This window comes from Trachypithecus francoisi, unplaced genomic scaffold (genome assembly GCF_009764315.1).
Source record: "Trachypithecus francoisi isolate TF-2019V2 unplaced genomic scaffold, Tfra_2.0 Lachesis_group15, whole genome shotgun sequence".
In the NCBI taxonomy this organism is placed as follows: domain Eukaryota; kingdom Metazoa; phylum Chordata; class Mammalia; order Primates; family Cercopithecidae; genus Trachypithecus; species Trachypithecus francoisi.
In genome coordinates, this window is record NW_022681460.1 from 84,761,053 (window position 1) to 84,767,052 (window position 6,000).

The following is a 6,000-nucleotide window of genomic DNA, read 5'->3' on the forward strand; positions in this document are numbered from 1 at the left end:
AGCCAGATTTCTTAAACATAGAAGAATTGAATCATTTGTTTGTCTTAAGACTCCAATTAGATTGTAAGTGCTTTGTGAGCTAGGGCTTTGGTTATCTCACAATGAACTAGCTCACTATTTCCAACAGGCATTCAAGAAATATGCATGTGATAAAAAAGCAAGGGAAGACATGCTAACAAATGAAAATACCAAGAGCAGAAAGGCTCTGGGAGTGAATAAAGAAACTAAAGCTGTGGGTCAAATGAAAGTATAGCTTAAATAGACAATAACACAGAATGTCTCAAGAAAAATTATGAGACATGCAAATAAACTGGGTAATCTGATCCAAAATCAAAAAAAGAATCAATGGATAAAAGTGGACTCACAGGTATCATAGATATTGGATTACCTGAGAAGGCCTTTAAAAGATAATTATGACAAATATGTTAAAGAGTTTTATGGGAAAAAGTAAACAAGATGCATGAGCAAATGAGATAATTCATCAGAAGATTAAAACCTACAATACCAGAAATAAAGATTTTATTTCAAGGGCTTAATAGTAGACTGAACACAGCTGAGCAAAGGGTCAGTGAACTTAAAGATAAGTGAACAGAATTTATCCACACTGAAGCACAAAGAAAGAAATGCAAAAGAAAAAAGAAACAAAGAAAAGAAGAAATGAGACAAAAAGCTGATCAGTGTATGATATTTGTGGTTCTCAGCAGATTCATATTTAGTGAACTCCAAGCAAGAAAAATATAGCAGAAACCCAAACTGAGTACACCATAGTCAAACTACTGAACATGCATGATAAAGTCATGTTTGAATATATAACACTCAAGAAAATATCAATAAGAATGAAGATCGAGTTCACATTAGAAAAATAGAGTCCAAAAAACAGAATAACTTTAAAGGAATGAAAATAAAACTAAGACCAAAAAAAATCAAAGCTGAGAGAATTTATTTTCAGCAAATCTGAACTACAACAAATGCTAGAAGTTTTTCAAATAGAAGGGCAAATGATCACTTATGGAAGCCCAGATTGTTAGAAAGAAATAAAGAGCCACTGAAAGGAGATCACTCACAATTAATAAGAAAAATGGTAAACAGAAACCACTTTCCATCTTTAATGTAGCTCTGAGACATCTTGAAACTACAAGGCACAAAAAAGGAGAAAAGTCTACCAAAATAATGAAGGTCAGATAAGAGCGTGAAGATATAAGGAAATTAGTAATTGCAGAATTCAGCAAAAGCTGATAGAGCATGCTTTTCCATAGCAAGTAGTACATATGATAGTTTTAAAATAAAAATCTCCTACTTATGACTATGAGAATGGGCTGCATGAACTGCTGAAAGGAGCTTTGATGGAATCTATTTGAGACTATGTCTTAGGAGCTGGGAAGGCTGAGATGACTAGGAATCACAAAAGTCACACTGGTTCTCTATTTCCAACTTGGAGCCTGTATTAGTCCATTCTCATGCTTCTGTAAGTGACTGCCAGAAACTGGGTAATTTATAAAGGAAAATGGTTTAATTGACTCACAGTTCAGCATGGCTGGGAAGCATATCCTCAGAAAACTTGCAATCATGGCAGAAGGGGAAGAAAACATCTCCTTCCTCACATGATGACAGGAAGGAGAAGTACTGAGCAAAAGAGGGAAAAGCCCCTTATAAAACCATCAGATCAGGCCGGGCGCGGTGGCTCAAGCCTGTAATCCCAGCACTTTGGGAGGCCGAGATGGGTGGATCACGAGGTCAGGAGATCGAGACCATCCTGGTCTACACGGTGAAACCCCGTCTCTACTAAAAAAATACAAAAAACTAGCCGGGCGACGAGGCGGGCGCCTGTAGTCCCAGCTACTCGGGAGGCTGAGGCAGGAGAATGGCGTAAACCCGGGAGGCGGAGCTTGCAGTCAGCCAAGATCGCACCACTGCACTCCAGCCTGGGTGACAGAGCTAGACTCCGTCTCAAAAAAAAAAAAAAAAAAACCATCAGATCTTGTAAGAACTCACTTGCTATCACAATATCATGAGAACAGCAGCATGGGGGTAACCACCCCCATGATTTAATTACCTCCTAGTGGGTCACTCCCATGATACATGAGAATTATGGGAACTACAGTTCAATTTGAAATTTGGGTAGGGACACAGCCAAACCTTATCATTCCACCCCTGGACCCTCCCAAATCTCATGTCCTCACATTTCAAAACACATTCATGCCTTCCCCAAAGTCCCCCACAGTCTTAACTCATTCCAGCATTAACCCAAAAGACCATGTCCAAAGTCTCATCTGAGACAAGGCAAGTTCCTTCCTCCTATGAACCTGTAAAATCAAAAACAAGTTACTTCCTTCCTAGATACAATGGAGTTACAGGCAATGAGTAAATATACCTGTTTCAAATAAGAGAAATTGGCCAAGAAGAAGGGGCTACAGGCCCCATGCAGTTCAATATCTAGCGGGGCAGTCAAATCTTAAAATGATCTCCTTTGACTCCATGTTTCACATCCAAGTCATGCTGATGCAAGAGGTGGGCTCCCATGTCCTTGGGCAGCTGAGCCCCCTGTGATTTTGTAGGGTACATCCTCCCTCCTGGCTGCTTTCACAGACTGGCATTGAGTGTCTGTGGCTTTTCCAGGCACACAGTGCAAGCTGTCAGTGGATCTACCATTCTGGGGTCTGGTGGATGGTGGACCTATTTTCACAGCTCCACTAGGCAGTGTCCCAGTAGGGACTCTGTGTGGGGCTCCCACTCCACATTTCCCTCCTGCACTGCCCTAGCAGAGGTTCTCCATGAGGGCTCTGTCCCTAAGGCACACTTCTGCCTGGACGTCGAGGCATTTCCTTACATCCTCTGAAATCTAGGCAGAGGTTCCCAAACCTCAATTATTGACTTCTGTGAACCCATAGGCTCAACACCACCTAGAAGCTGCCAGGGCTTGGGGCTTGCACACTCTGAATCCATGGCCCAAGCTGTACCTTGGCCCCTTTTAGCCATCGCTGGGACACAGGGCATCAAGTCCCAAGACGGCACAAAGCAGCAAGGCCCTGGACCCAGCCCATGAAACCATTTTTTCCTTCTAGGCCTCCAGGCAGGGCCTGTGATAGGAGGGGCTGCCATGAAGACCCCTGACAGTCCCTGGAGACACTTTCCTGATAGTCTTGGTGGTTAACATTTGACTCCTTATTACTTATGCAAATTTCTGCAGCTGACTTGAATTTTTTATCATAAAAATGGGATTTTCTTTTCTAGCACATCGTCAGGCTGCAAATTTTCTGAACTTTATGTTCTACTTCCCTTTTAAATGTAAGTTCCAATTCCAAACCATATCTTTGTGAATACATAAAACTGAATGCTTTTAGCAGCACCCAAGTTGCCTCTTAACTCTTTGCTGCTTAGAAATTTCCTCTGCCAGATACTCTAAATCATCTCTCTCAAGTTTAAAGTTCTACACATCTCTAGGGCAGGGGCAAAATGCCGCCAGTCTCTTTGCTAAAACATAGCAAGGGTCACCTTTATTCCAGTTCCTAACAAGTTCCTCATCTCCATCTGAGACCGCCTCAACCTGGACTTCATTGTTCATATCACTATCAGCAATTTGGTCAAAGCCATTCAACAAATCTCTGGGAAGTTCAAAACTTTCCCACATCTTCCTGTCTTCTTCTGAGTCCTCCAAACTGTTCTAACCTCTGCCCATTACCCAGTTCCAAAGCCACTTCCACAGTTTGGGGTATCTTTATAGCAGAACCCCCACTGTCTGTGGTACCAATGTACTGTATTAGAGGACTGCCTAAGACTGGGAAATTTATAAAGGAAAGGGGTTTAATTGACTCACAGTTCCACATGGCTGGAAGGCCTCAGGAAACTTATGATCATGGCAGAAGGGGAAGCAATCACGTCCTTCTTCACATGATGACAGGAAGGAGAAGTGCTGAGCAAAAGGAGGTAAAACCCCTTACAAAACCATCAGATCTCATGAGAAATCACTATCATGAGAACAGTAGCATGGGGGTAACTGACCCCATGATTCAATTACCTCCCACCAGGTCCCTTCCACCACATGTAGAGATTATGGGAACTATAATTCAAGATGAGATTCAGTTGGGGACACAGCCAAGCCGTATCAGTGCCCTATAACATAATCTCAATATGGCAGGTAAACTAATCCATTAGTCTGGTCACCCAACATCCACCTGTTTCCCTATAGGCTAATCTTAATGTAGCATCCAGAGGAATCCATTGAAAACAATCCAGATAGTGTTATATCCCCATTCAGAATTCACCAGTGGCTTCCCTTCTCACTGAATCCAAATCTAAAAGTCTTATAAATGTTTACAAGACCCTGTATGATCAGATCATCATAGCCTCTCTGCAGCTCTCCCTGCACTTCCCTCATTCAAGTGACCCTCGTGTTCTTGCTGTTCCTCAAACGCACCAGGCATTCTCCTGGTATAGCCTTTTATTCCAGTTGTTCTCTTTAACTGAAAATCTCTTCTCGCAGATGTCAGTAATGCTGGCACCTTTTCAAACTCATCTTGGAGTCTAAAAGAGTCTAACTTATAGAAGTAGAAAATAGAATAGTGGTTACCAGAGGCTGGGCAGGGAGGGAGATGGATGGGGAAAGGGAAGATGTTGGTTAATGGGTGCAAAGTTTCAATTAGGTAAGAGGAATAAGTTCTGGTGTTCTATCGCATAGCATGGTGACTATATTTAATAGTAACGTATTTTACATTTTAAAATTGCTGAAAGAATTGTAAGTGTTCGCACCACAAAGAAATGATAAATATTTAGGTTATGGAAATGCTCATTAGGCTGCTTTGATCACTCCATAATGTACACATGTATCAAAACATCACATTGTAACCCATAAAAATATACCATTATTTTTAATTAAAAATAAAACCTTAAAAAACCCAGTCACCTTTTCTTAAATTCACTCTATTGATGAGGCCTGCCTTGACGAATCTATTGCATTTTCCTTACACTCTGACACTCCATATTTGCCTTTCCCATTGTAGTTCTGCATAGTATTTAATACCATCTGTCACATTATATATTTTATTTATTTTTCTTAATTTGTCTTTTTTTATTGGAATTAAGCTCCATGTTTAGTTTACTCCTATTTCTCCAGCGCTTCAAAAAGTACTTGGCACATAGAAAGTAATGCATGAATAATTGTTGAGTAAATCAATAAAGTAAGCAATAGTATAATTGTTGCACAAAGGAAAGGAAAACTTATGAAGAGATTTGTGAGTGATTCAGTGAAAATTCTGCTCAAGGAAAATTTAAAAAACCAAAAGTCTCTCCTCTGAATCTCTTCAAAAAACTGTTCATTTTTTAGTTCTCTGAGCCTCAAACTCTTTATCTGTAAATTGAGAATAATAAAATACATATATTATAGGATGTTGCAAAGACTAAATAAAAAGAAAGACTAAAGTGTGAAGTAAAGTTCCTGGCATGTAGGTGGCAAAGTATCTTTAATACATATCACTTCTCATACCACTTTTACTTACTGTTGTCTAGGGAAACCCTAAAATTATCTTCAAGATAGAAATGTATGAAATTACAGAAATATATGTAACTTCTGTTTAGATATGTTTGCAATACATTTGTAAGCTTATCTCCATATATGTAGGTATACTTCATACATGTAGCTATATCTCCATATGTGTAACTATGCTGGAGACAAATTTGGGAAAGCAAAGGCAAGCTCAGAGATATACTAAGTGAAACTATGCTGGAGCCCTTCTTTAGCATAACTCTATTCAAATAATTACGTATCTGGTTTCATTAAAAGGTTTTCACTTTATTCTTTTTCTTGTCTCTTCCAATTATGGCCCTTTCCCTCCATATTTTTCTTCTTATCCAAAAGATTGACCTCTCTCTCCTATTTTTTTTAAGTGGAAGAAGAAAATAAGCAACTCCCTCCTAACTCCATTTTCTTTTGAATCATTTTGTTCCAGGTTAACTTTTTTCCCTTTTGTGGAAGTAAGAACATTGTATTTGATTTGGAGAAATATA